General features: G+C 53.3%; 1 long non-coding RNA gene across 1 annotated transcript; it reads right to left on the reverse strand.

Annotated features, from left to right (window-relative positions):
• Positions 1 to 2520: 2520 nt before the first annotated feature.
• LOC311439048 lies at positions 2521 to 6945 on the reverse strand. The gene is made up of 2 exons (XR_014694523.1): positions 3732 to 6945; positions 2521 to 3627 (listed from the first exon to the last, which is right to left on the reverse strand). It is a non-coding gene; the product is annotated as an uncharacterized lncRNA (long non-coding RNA).
• Positions 6946 to 13565: the final 6620 nt, after the last annotated feature.

The raw sequence follows: 13565 nt of genomic DNA on the forward strand, positions 1-13565 counted from the left end.
ACCATGCCAAGGGCAACCATGACTTCAGCTTCTCTTCATCTCTGCATGTCATGCACAAGAAGCCTGGCTAATGTAACTGAGTAATGTTTCTTCCCTGTTTTCTATAGACCATGCTGGTTCCCAGTTAGCAGATTGATTTTTTTTTTTAGGAAAAAAAAAAGGGGGGGCAAGAAATGGGGAGGGAAGCCTAGGCTATCTCTGGTCCCATTACAATGTTCCCATAGTCATCAAACATTCCTACTGAATGTGTCCTGGAAAGCATTACTGGTTCCATATGCTCTGTGGCACTTTTGGTAGACCAGGGAGTTGATGTGGAAGGCAGAGCTGGAGATGAAGCAAGCACTGACATTTACACACCAGTGTCTCTTCTGACTACGTGGCTGGGTCAGGGGCAAAGGACAAAGGACAAGTTGTGGGTTTTTTGTGGGTTTTTGTTTGTTTGTTTTGTTTTTGTTTAATTTGGAGACAAAAGAGGAATGAGGTGAAGAGTGGTCATGGATGCAGATACCTAGGGTCTTGCTGGACTCTGTCATGCCTTTTCCATTGTGTCTGCAAGGCTGGCCTGGGGACACATCTTCCCTTTTCTCATTCATGTGCATTGACTCTTTCCCAAGCAGAGCCTGATGGCCAGGTCCATCTTACCAAGTCCCCCAGTCCCCCAGACTCCCTCGAGGGACAGAAATCACAGAATCACAAACTAGGTACCTCCAGCTTGTTCTCTTCCTAAAGACGATGAGCAATGTGACTCAGAGCAGCCAGTTCTGGTGCAGACAGCCCTGCCTGCCCAGCCCTGTGGTCACAGTGCCAAAGTCTCAGACCTGTGCAGGGGCGCAGATTCCCTCTGGGGTTCTGCACTCAAAAGGATGAAGAGGGAGATGCGGGCTGAGTTCCTCAAATAGCTCCACAGAGCTCAGCACAGCCCAGCTCGAGAGGGCCTGTAAAAGGATGAGAAGCTGCAGGCTGTGGCATGCAGAAGGACCAGATCTAATCACAGCCCCTTTTGGCTTTCACACATTAATTTGTCTGGGACCCATCTGGACAAAGGCCATCATTAGAAAAGCAGTCTGCTCTGGCCTCCTCAGCCTGTGGAAGCCATCAGAAAGGGCTGCTTGTGTACTATTAGCTTGCTCTCCCTGGTTTGCTTTCCTTTCTGTCTGGACACAGGAAATGAAGAGGATCTGGGAGCATAAGATAAGGAATGTAATAAATTGATTTCTTATAAATCAGCCCATCTCTGCCTTCCCACTGCTGCCCCTGTTTCTGCTGAAACAGAGTGCAGATGAACTTCAATAGCTTGGTCACACACAGTTTTTGCTGTTCATCCCCTCCAGCTTCTGCAGCAAGTCCCAGGCAGCTCCCTGTCCCTTATCTTTACTGGGAAGCCTTCTCCTTTGAGGGGTACAGTGGTGGATAACTGGGTACTGAGAGACCCCGTGCCTGCCATTGGATCTGGACTGTGGGCACATCCTATGGTTCTAGGATTCTTTGCTTCCTGTACTTTTAACACATCATTATCCTAAACTCCATGGCATTTAGAGATCAACTGCTCCCCCGGGTCCAACACAACCAATTAACTCCCATTAATTTCTCAATGGCAATCAAGCACCTTTGAGGGAGTTGGAGGCACCTGCATCACACCCAGTGCAAGAGGAGCCCCTCCACAGCCTACACTGGGGACGCCTGCAATTTGGGACACTCAGCCCTTCCCCTAATCTCACCCCCAGCCCACCTGCACCTAGAGGGACTGTGCCATGCCATGCTGTGCTGTGCCAGCAGGCAGAGAGGAGCCATGCACCATACTTACTCCCACAGCCTAGGTGAAGTCTCCAGATGCAGATCGAGGTGGGCTTGTGCTTCCATTAAAATGCCATTATGGTTTGCTTTTCCCATTGGTGCAATAAGGATGAGCTCTTCTGCTTCCTTTTGCATTTGAAAAAAGTTAGGTCAGGCCAGGAGTGTTGCTCAAGCACAGGCAGCTCGGCTGGGCAGAAAGGAAGGTTACAGCAGCGATGAGGAATTGCAAAAGAGGGAAGAAGCGATGTGGAGGGGAGAAGCGCATTTACATATTTTATGAATTAGCAAGGGCTGAGGTGGAGTCCCTATCCTGTGAGATCTGTAATCCAGACTAGGCATCTTCCTATGGGAAACTCCCAAGAAACCACCCCAGCGCCTCAGCTCAACAGCCGTTTTTTCTGCCTGCCCTGTTTGGGCGAGCTGAAACCCCATCTGTATTCAGGACAGAGCAGCAGCGCTTGCTGGATTTCAAGGCTCAGCCCACAGCTGTCTGCAGCAGGATGCGAGCAGACCATGCCCAAGGCTGGGCTCACGAGCTGCCCTGGGTGGCTCTGCACCACGGGCATCGGCACACGCAGAGCAGCCTCTTGCTTGCACTGACAGCCTCTGCCCATCTTCCAGGGGCTGTGACAGACCAGGGACAGGCTGGCATCCAGAGGGTAGATTCCGCTCTGCTTCATGTCAAAATTCCCCTCGTTTCCCCTAGAAAGCAGGCACGCGTGGGGCTATTTTTAACCTCGGTTTATTTTTACAGGCTTTCCAGCAGTGCCTCTCACACGGCTGCGGAGAGAGCTCCCGGTAATTACAGCGCAGCGTCGCTACATCCACTGCAGCAGGGCAGGGCCCTCGCTGCCCAGCCCCAGGTGCTGAAGGGGGGACCCGTCACGGCGGGCAGTGTGGCACGGTTTCCCCCGTTACCATGGCAATGCCATCAAGGTTCAGATAATGTTTTCCTCCATCCCAATTTCTGCCACTGCTTTGTTTCTCCCACTCGGGCTCCGCTGGACACGCTGGGCAGCAGGGAAGGGGCCTGGCCGCGGGGCTGCTGTCGCCTTGCAAGGAGACCGTGCTTGGGAATAACAGCATCAGGTCCTCTGCCACAACAGGGGCTAGGCTGGAATCAGCAGGCAGACACTAATAAATCCTCTGCTGTCTCTTCTCATTAGACTTAATCACCAGGAAAAACCCAAAAGGCCTGAAACGTTTTCATCAAGCGACAAAGGACAGAATTTCTCTTAAAAAAAAAAAAAAAAAAGAAAGAAATCGTGCGTGTGGAACCCTTGGCAGGGCTTGGACCCCATCCACAGCCCCACTGGCCGAGCCTCATCCTGCAGGGCAGCCCTACTGGGGGCACCCCAGGTGGGTGGGAAGCCCCATGGTGGCATCTCCCTGGGGCAATGGTCCCCTCTCACCCAGGTGCTGCTTCGTGGTGGCCTCCAGCCAGCTTCTCCATGGCAACATTGAGACATTTTTTTGTAGGTGCATCCCCAAGCTGCCTCTGGAAGGATGCCACCTCTCCTGTGACACAGCCCTTGTCAGGGAATATCCCCCCTGCCCACCCCCAAACAGAGAAGGTGGGGAAGCAGCTAATTAGCAGAGACGTGGCTGGTTCCCCTCCTGAGGAAGGAGACGAGCCTTTTCCAGGCACTGCCGGGTGCTGGTGGGGTTTTCTTCTTGCCATCCTTGATTTACAGGAGTGGTGCTTTGGCAGTCACACGGAGGAGCTGGAAGATCCCGATTAGCTGATGCTGGGACATCGTTCCAGGAAAGGCAATCCATTTATCAAAGTGCTTGCAGCTCCCCGGTCCGAGGCAGGTGAAGTACTAATAAATACTGAGTAAAGCAAGTGAATCAGACTCCAAAGTAGCTTCATAAATAAAAGGCTGTTATATATTAAAAAAAAAAAAAAACACCATGAGGTGCTGGTGCCAACTTACCTTCCCCAGCAGCAGCTCTGGGTGCTGGTATTTTGCACTCCCATTTCACAGGGACAACCCGCTGGGAGAACTGCTGCTCTTTACCTTGCAAAATCCAAATGGTTGCAGTTTCAAACGGAGATGGAACTGGGCAAAATCCTCCACAGAGTCACATCCAGGCCCGAGGATGTGATCGGGGCTAAGCATGCCAGCTCCACCCGCCCCAGCCGACATCCCCAAGTCCAGGAGCCCATCACATGCTGTCGGCTGCGCAGACACAGGCCAACTGAAGAGTAAGTGCTGCCTGGCAAAGAAACGAGCTGCTAATTTATTGAAACACTCCGCTAAGTAATTGCATTCGGGTCCCTTCAGCCATCCTGGGTTTGCGCCTTCATGCAGGAGAGAGACTTCAAGGGATGGGACATGAAAGGGAGGGAAAAGCAAAGAGATCTTTGAAGCTGGGGCAGCAGAGCACACAATCAAACAGAGCAAAGCTTCCAGCTCCCACCCCACAGAGATGAAGCCTCACAGCTCCCATGGACAAGCAATTAAGAAACAAATCAGCTGTGTTTGTTTACAGGGGGCTGCGAAACACCTCTCAGCCTGGTGGCCGTCAAAGCGGGTTCTGCTCTTTAGGCTGCCTGCTCGCAGCTGGCAGCGCATGGAGACAGCCACTCCCGGCACGTGGGGTGGGTGGATTTTGGCAGGTCCTCGTGGGATCAGCACGAGGTACAGAGGAACAGGTTGCGTTCAGCTTGCTTTGCAGCACGAGGACGATGCAATGCCTGCCATGACTCCAAAACCACGAAGGGAGACATATAGTGCCACATGGGGACAATTTTCTGAGCATCTGCACAGCCACCTCCAGCCCCTGCTTTGCCCGGTTCCCCAGGCTGCTTGCACAGCTCCTGGGCTCACACGAGGATGTGGTCACTGCTGCGTGAGTCCTGCGACACAAAGAGGGGCTCAGAGCTCTTCTGACCAGAGCTGGCTGGCTTCCCTCCCCCCTCCAAGTGGGTCTCTCCATCCCTCTGTCCCCATCTTCCTCTTGGGCCATCTCCTGGATCAAGGTTGTTGCACAAAGCCGGGGTAATTGCCCTGCCTCGGAGGGCTCCTCTGAAAGTCAGCGCGTTCAAGAAAAGGCAGCTTTGAGGTCCGCTGGTGCCCAGCGTTTGGGGCCATCCTGGTTCCGTGCACAGAGCTTGTATTCACGCTCTGCAAACAACAGGGCATTCAGCGAAAATGAAGAGACAGTAAATTCAGAAGTGATGGGGAAAAAAAAGGCATCTTTTCACACAATTCGCCTTGGGGAACTCAACGTCACATGATGTGGGCAAGGGCAGGGACTCAGGGGATCAAACAACGGCTGGGCTGACCCTGGGTATTTCTGTTATTTATCCCATGAAATACACTCAGTACAAATGGGGAGGGACTGCTGAGTAACTGCACATGAGCACCAAAAACCAGTCTGCCTCTTTTGCCTATAAATCACCACGCCAGAGAAGACTTCCCAAGGGGAGAACGTCTATTTTGGGGAAAATGTCCAGGAGCATCCTGGGCACGGGCTGCAGGACTTCTTGCAGCTGCCCCTGAGGCTTCGGGAACCATCTGATGCTACCCTGGACGGGTCAGAAAAAAACCTGTGGCAGTCCCATGGCAGGGATGGCAGCCAGGACTGATGCCTTCAAACCTTGAAGCTACTCCTAGAAGATTTCCCTCTGCACCAGCCCTGCGAGGAGCTGCAGCTGGTGCCAGGCCTGCAGATGGGACCTCCAGCTCCTGGCTTGGTGCCTCCTTCCACCACAGTTCCTGCGTCTACAACAATCAGGTGGTGGATATCAAAAACAGCGCTGGAAGAGGGCTGGAAACACATGAAGGTGTGAACACGTGGTGGTGGTCAGGATAAAACTTGGGCTTGGAAAGACCAGACTTTTTCCCAGTCCTGTTGCATATTAAAGGTTTGAGCTTTTGCTCGAGATGCAATGATTTCTGAGATGCTAAGACATGCTCAGATTTTTAATAGAGTCTGCGAGAGGGACAGAGGCTGGCACTGGGAACTGAGTACAAAACATGCTGTTTCCCTTTTAAACTGCAGAGGGACAGCACGGCGGAAGGTTTAGATCAGAGACTCAGCCCTGCAAGAGCTCGGGTAGTAAAATGTCACCTGCAGAAAATCGTATACCTGAAACTCCCAAATACCTCCAATTATTCCTGTTAATATTCATGGTATGTTCACACCTCCACCGGGTGCCAGAGCTGCAGGGCCTGGGTCCTGGGCAGGACGGGGCAGGACGGGGACGCTGCTTTCCGAGTGGCACCGAGCAGGGAAAGCTGCGGAAAGGGGAGGTCATGTAAACCAACTCCGAGTCACTGCAGGTTTCTTCTTTTTAAAGCCGGTCAGATAAATGTTTTGAGAAGACATATTAAAGCCGTGGCTGCTTTCTCCAGGGAACTATCAGGCTGATTTTATTTGGCCAGAGCACGGTAACAGGGTCAGGCTGTCAGTTTCTATTAAGATTTGGATGTGCGTCACTGAATGGGAAGTGCTTGGCTATATTGCTCCTCATTAGATTGCTTTATGATAAATCTAATCATTAACTTACTACACTTGGCCGATCTGAAGGTTACACGCCTGGCTCTGCAGCACCCCGGCGGGATGCTCACCGACACCAGCCCCATGGGGCCGAGCAAACCCCCTGGAGGACACGGCGCTGCCCTGACCGCTTCCTTACCCCACTGGGCTGCAGCCACCCCGCACACATGCCCGGGATGCTTTTGGGTGCTCGTGCCCCTCACTTTGGCTATTTGGGCCCCTTGGACCAAGCCGGGAGGCTGTCAGAAGGATGGTGCCAGTGTCACACGGCGAAGGCAGGGCCTGTGTCATGCCTGATGCTGCTGCAGGATGGGAGGTTTGCTCTGACTGCGTTGGTTTGGCCAGCACAGGGCCCCTGCAGCAGCCCTGGATGCTGGGCTTCATCCACTCGTGCCTGGTCCAAACGCATCTGTCTTGCATCCCATTGGCAATCAGGGCTTAGCACAAGTGCTTCCCATCTTCATTTGTTTTTATGATCTCATGAATTTATCAAAGGCAATTAAGCCGCCCCCAGTTGAGGCACCGCAGACAAGCCGCTGGAGCCCTCCTGCTCTCCCAGAGCAGCTTCTCCAGCACGGGGAGGGTTCTCCTGCTCAGGGCTTGGCACCACCAGCCCAGGCAGACCTTCTGCCTGCAAACCCAGCAGCGAGCTGTCAGGTCTGTGCCATGTCTCGACCACCATCCAAACATCTTGGGGGCACCCAGGGGCGCATCCGAGCGGAGAAGGCACCGGTGGGGAGCTGCAGGCTCTCCTGGGGTGCCGCGGTGGTTTCCCCACGCCCGGGGCTCTCCCTTTCAGGGCTAATTACAGTCAGGGGGAACAACCTCTGTCTTTGTTTGCAGGTGAGGCCGGGCACCGCAGCGGGCGCACCCGAACGGGGCAGGTTTGGGGCGCGTTATCTCGCCCGAAACCACACACGGAGCTCCCGCCGCAGACAGGAGCAGCCTCCCCGCTCCGGCTGGGCTGCTCCCTCCCAGGCTACAAAGGGGCTGCTAACGCAGTTTAAAGTTCTCCCCGGTACAAAAACCGGTCTTTGAGCGTGATTTGCTTCAGCTCGAAAGCAGCTGAAGCTAATTACACAGCAAGGAACTATCACGCTTTAATTTTACTTAGCTCCCCTCGGCCGGGCTGCTGTGAAACGCAGCGGTGTTTGCCAATTCCCTTGCCACCACTGCACGGGCACTTCCAGAGGTGGCACTGCTCGGTGTGGTCCTGGATTAATGCTGCCGTCTGGCCCCCGTTTGCACCCCTGCAGCCCACACAAGGGGCAGGGCTGACCCAAAGGCCACCACGGTGCGCCTCAAAGCCAGGCGGATGGGAAATCCCAGCCTTGCTCGCAGCGTGGGCAGCAGAAGCCGAGCTATCAGCACAGCTGAAGCGTGCTCAGAGCCTCGGCAGCCTGCAGCCCCCAGTCCCAGGCCCGTGCTGTCTGCCTCCATCCCCAGGCACCGCACGGAGGAGCAGGCTGCATTGCCATCTAATGGGGTGTGCTGGGAAAGCCCCGTGCGCCCGGCTGGAAACCAGCACCATGGGCAGGCTGGAGGCTTTGCAAGAGGTGGTGACGCTTACCCAGTCACGCTGCACCGGCGGCCGAGATCTTTGTTTAGTCGTTCCTGGTCAGGACGTCCCCTGCACATAAAACAGTGCAGGAGGCACAAAGCAGAGAGGACGGGGAGGAGGTGAGCGGGTTATTGTGTGCTCAGAGCTGTGCCAGGGCACACCGGCGCGAGGCAACCCCTTGTGACCCAGCGGTATCGCAACCCAGATCTGAGCAGGCAGGAAAAAGCTTTATTGGGTATCAAAGTCGTTTTCCCCTCGCTGCCTCCATGGCTCGTAAACGCTCCTGCCAGCAGAGCATGTTTAACATTAAGCTCTTGGAGGGAGCGGATGCGTTGTCCAGCTCCACGAGCCTCCTTGCCAAAACGCTGCGTGCACGCAGGCACCGCGGGGAAGCCACCCCACAGGGACCCGGCGTGGGTGCAAGGGGCACAGCCAGGAGGGGATGGCATGGATGTGCCTGGAGAGCAGGGAAACAGCCGGGCAGAGCTGGAAGGTTCTGCAGGAGCAGCCCCAGACCCACCAGCCTGAGCGCATCGGGGCTGGAGCGAAGAGGAAGCCGTGTCACACCTCGGCCACGGTCCTACCACACAACACACAGGCCCCAAGCCCAAAATGTGGCTACCATGGGCTCCAGCTGCACACCTCGCTCCCACCCTGTCCTACCACGGGAAAGGCAGACTGCCTCAGCCAACACCCCAAAAAATGCCCTAATAGGTGTAGATAATCTGCAGGGATCTCTTCTCTCCCGGTTCCCAGCAATGACCCCGGCAGCAGGCAGCTCCTCCTGAACAGAAGATGAAAAAGACATCTACATATCAGCGTTAATCCTCAAAAGGAAAACAGACGGGTGGAAGAGCTACTGCTCCGAGTGTTGCAATGGGGACCGGGGCTGCTCTGGGGTGAGGAAACGTGGGCCACCTCTGCAGCAGCCAGGGAAGCCAAAGCCAGGACTGATTTCACACTCCTGTCTTGGGCACTGAGGAGAACCGGACTCTGAGCTTCACCCACATCCAACAGAGAGAAAAGCAGCAAGGGGGGTGTCAAGTGCCTCCTTCCTTCCTTCTGCAGATGCTCAGGGCTCAGAAACCAGAACTTGCGAGGACAAAAAGCAGCCCTGGCTCCCAAGACACCCATGGGTGATGGCAGTGGCCAGCACATGGGCACAGCCATGCCAGGGCTGGACGGGTCATGCCTGCTTTTATCTTAGCAGTTGTTTGTTCATTATTATTTATTTTTTTTTTTTTGCAAGATCCAATTCCCTTTCTGCAACAGAAACTCTGTGGTGAATTTTAAATGCAAGAATTCGATTCCCAAAAAGGAAATAAACTTCCCCACTAAATAGTGATCCCCATTTGGACTGGTTCCTCTCCTAAGCAACAGGAGGAACCAGAAAACAGCAAACCTGTAAATGAGTGGCTCAATAAACCCCGCTTGTATCTGATTTTTGAAGTGCAGAGCGGCATCACTGTGCTATTCTGGCACCGTAACGCAGCACGGCCCTGCTCCCCGGAGAGCTGGCACCCCACTTTCTGCCAGGGCTGCACGAGGGCTGAAAGGAGGGTGCCTGCAGCGGTGAGATAAGGAACACGGAGAAACCAAAACCTGAGCTCTGCCCCAGCTTTCAGCCCGCAGCTGGCAGGAACGGTGCCCCAGCAACGCGTCCCGGCCGTGCACCCGCCTTGCTCCTCCTCAGACCTCTGCTCAGTGCCCTCGTTGAGCTCCCCCCGTGCAGCTCCGCTGTCTGGGACCATGTCTCCAGGCCATGCGGATCCGCGAGCAGGTGGAGGAATGAGGCGTGGTGTCTGCCTCTCCTAGGGGGAACCGCAGCGGGTGCCATGGGTTGGGAAGCCCAGGCATCTTTGAAGACGCCGGGCACCCACTGGGCTAATTGAGACAAAGTTTTCTCAAGCACTCGAGGTCTGGGTATCACTTGTACCTGGAGCTGTTGTAGGGGAGGGTGGAGAACGCCAGCAAGCAGGAATCAAACAGTCGGGAGTGGTCCCATCAGATAGAAGCCGCTAGGCTGGGCTCCAGCAGCTGCAGAGGAATTACACAGCACCGGCAGGCAACACTTCTGTTTTGATCTCACTGTGAATATGTATTTGGCAAATAAAACTTAAAGCTGGGAACTGAAGCAGAGCTGGCAGGTTTCATGCCATCCCGCCGCCTGCAGTGCTCCCCCGATGACGCTATCTGATCAGCAGCTATGTGAAGAATGCTGCCCTCTTATCAGGGTTAAAAGGGTCAGATCAAATTAAGTGCGTCTCACCGAATGACTGCGAGGGGAAATAGTTTCCCTTTCTCAGAAAAGCTCTCTAGTACGGCGCCTGAGCTCCTCTCTCCAGCACGATAGGTATCTCTAACCCATGACACCAAAACTGGAGCACAGAGCTCTCCTGGGTGGCCACGGCCCGAGAAAGTTTGCTCATCACTGCAGGAGGAGGAAGGCACGGTGCCTGCTCCCCACGGGACAAGCTGGGGCTGCAGAGCTAAACCCGATCCCATCTTTCAGGCAGGGTTTAATAAAACCACTCGCTTCACAGGTGGACAAGCTGAGAAGGGCTGCAGGAAGCAACAGCATCAGAAGGACTCAGATTTGGGAGCTCCCGGGGCCACGCACCCTCAAGAAGCTCACCCAAGATGATGTACAAGTCAACAGACAGCCCCTTTTATCAATCTTTAGGCCTCATTTTCTCCTCCAAGGCCTCCTTTAACATAGACGGCTTTTTGAGGCTCTTCAGAAATGCTTGCACTATGCCTGAGCACACAGGTTTCTGGGGAGCAGCCTGTCCAGCGACGGGGTGCTCTCCCACCTCTCCTTTGCTCCAGTTGCTTCCATTAACTTCTGCACAAATGATTCATTTTGCCCAGTCTTTTGTAAACAGCATTCAAAGCCAGCTGGAATTTGTTGTGCATCTAAATTACACTTGCTCAGCAAGCTCTTCAACAGAAGGGATTCATTTCAGTTTCTGTCTGTGGTGGGGGCACAGCACCGCGCGTCTTCAGTTCTATTTCAGCAGCGACTCCTTCCCTTCACAGAACTCAAGCCACGTGGTTAACATCCAAACCTCACTGCGATTAAAACATGAAAGCTACACCTTGGAGGAGGAAGGGGAAGGAGGAGGAACTCACTGGATCTCTAATTGTAGCTCTGGGTCAAATGTCACTGCTGAAGAATACACCGTGGGTAGGGGCAGGTGAGGAATCAATAGGTCAGGCTGAGGTCCGGGGCGCATGCAGGTCCCTTCAGCGCAGAGGCTGACCTTGTCGCAGCCGGGGCAGCTCCGTCTGTCCCCAGCTGACAAGGAAGCTATTAATGGACGTGTTGGGAAAGCACCAGCACTCCGCAGCCAACCACAGCAACAGCCAGAGGGGGGTGGTTAAGAGAGCAAATCTGAAATGCGGTAAGCCAAGCTGTTGGAGCGGGACAGGTGTTGGCACGAAATCGCCGGTTCCCCAGGCTGAGAGGCAGCATCACCACCTCGTCCAAGGCTGCAGGGCGTCGAGCCTTTGTTTTGGTGGCAGGACCTGTTCTCACCTCTCTTCTCTCTCTTTCTTTCCACCCCTCTTGTGCAAGCGGATGGCGAACCCAAGGGGAGTCAGTCGTGGGACTGCGGGATGGTCCTGGATGTTAGGAAAAGCAGCAGCTCTGCCCATAGAAAGGAGCAGATGGTTATAAACAAAGAATCAGCACCATCTCTACTGAATCTGCCTTCTTAAAGCAGGCAGAATCAAGCATGGGACGTGACAGGCAAGAGGCAAACTTCCCTGTGCATGGATAGAGGCAATGGGAACTCAGGATAACAGCACAGACTGCATTACCGCATACGCACCTACGCAGGAGTGTGAAGAGGACTTGAGCCATTTTATCTTTTCCATTTTAATACAGAACCGGAGATAGAATTATTTAACTGGCATAGAATAGTCTTCAAAAGCCCAAAACTTTACAGCTGGTTTGCTAAAAGATTTTTTTTTCCCCTGAGGTGTTGGAGTGGGAAGGAGGGAAGAGAAACACGCAGCTAACACTCCTTCCCACAGCAAGGGAAGAGAAAGTTATTTCCTTCACAGGTTTAGTTTATAAACAGTTTTACTTTTAAAGAAGAGTTAAAACCTGGATTAAAAACTATGCCCGACACGCATTTGGTCATGCCACATGCTGCTTCCCATACGAGCCAACACTGGAATTAAACTCCTTTGCACCGCACCGTGCCCCGCCACGGCAAGGTTAAACACGGCAGCTGTGCCAGCACTCCACACGCAGCACAAAACGCCTCTCTCAGAGATCTGACACAGGGTTGCGTGCACACTGCCAAGTGAATTACAACACCTGGAAAACAGAGCAATGCTGGGATGGAGGACACCTGTAAAAACAAAGCCGGACTACTCCAAAGGGAACCCAAGGCCCCAGCAGATGTTCTTTTCATCTCCACGCTCGTTACTGACTGCTGTGGGGTGGTGCTCTGAAAAGGTAAGGAGAAGCTAACACACTGCTTGCTCGGGGTCTCATTCCACAGGAGCAGGCACTGGTGGCTCACGCTGGCAGGTCCTCAGGCACGAGGCCACTACGCCTTCCTGGGAGAGGTGTGGATTAAGGAAGCACAGGGCCTTGCTGGAGCACACGTAGGTCCACCGTCCTGCTAACCAGCCTCTAAAAGATGAAAATGCACAGACTCAGGTGAGGCAGATTTCATTTCAGCCAGATCCACTTGCCCAAGTGTGCCAAGGCACCTAGGCACAACCCCTTGCAAGCTCCCTTGGGAGACTCAGGAGGTAGCAAACAAGCGCACAACCCAGTGGTGGCAGGACAATGCCGAGCAGCTCCTTCTGCTGACCAGGTCCCAAGAACAGAAAACCTCGGAGGACTGAGGACACCAGGGGTCTGCTGCATTTCACACAAGCCCGAGGCATAGCCACTGCTCTGACATCCTAATACTTGATTCTTTCTGTGAATGCACCAGCTGCATTAGCACAGGGTGGCACAGCAGTCAGCCCTTTTGCAACTGTCACTGTGACCAAAGCCACAGAACATGGAAGCAGACCTAAGAGATCAGTGAGAAGAGCCCCATTTCTATCCCACTGTTCATTTATTTCAGTATCTAACTGGGCCCCCAAGGCCCTTATTAAAGGAGTCTCTTCACACTAGTTTTGATGGAGGAAGGGGCATGGGCTAGACTTGGTTGCTTATTTCAAAGGCATTGCCCTGAGAACTGGAATGCCTGGCAGCACTTTTATTCAATGACTAAAGTACTTAGCCCCTTGCTGGAAATGCAGAATTACTGCAGACTAAATCTGGACAGCAATGCTTGAACCAATGCCAAGGTGCCTCATTTGTGTGACTAACTAATACCAAATGAATCATTTCTTTAAAAAGAACCAACTTGGATTTTCAGGGACTTACAAAAATAATAATTACTTTTGTCTTTTATACCCAACAAACAGTTTGATCTACGGTTTCCGTCCAAAGGAAGAAGTTATGAGTACAACTGCTGGCAATTTCGATTTTGTTTTACTTTTAAACAGATATTTTGTTGTTCAAACTGAGAACGCTTATTTCCTTCTCTCAAACTCCTCTTTATGCTTGCTTGTTTTAATGCTGATGTCCAGTAAGGAGCTTTCAGAACACGACGTGAGTGTTATTTTTTCAAGCAGGTGCACCCTTCTAATGAAACTAATAAAACACCATGCGTGACAGAGCAACAAA

Source organism: Aythya ferina, assembly GCF_964211825.1.
Source record: "Aythya ferina genome assembly, chromosome: 6".
NCBI lineage: Eukaryota > Metazoa > Chordata > Aves > Anseriformes > Anatidae > Aythya > Aythya ferina.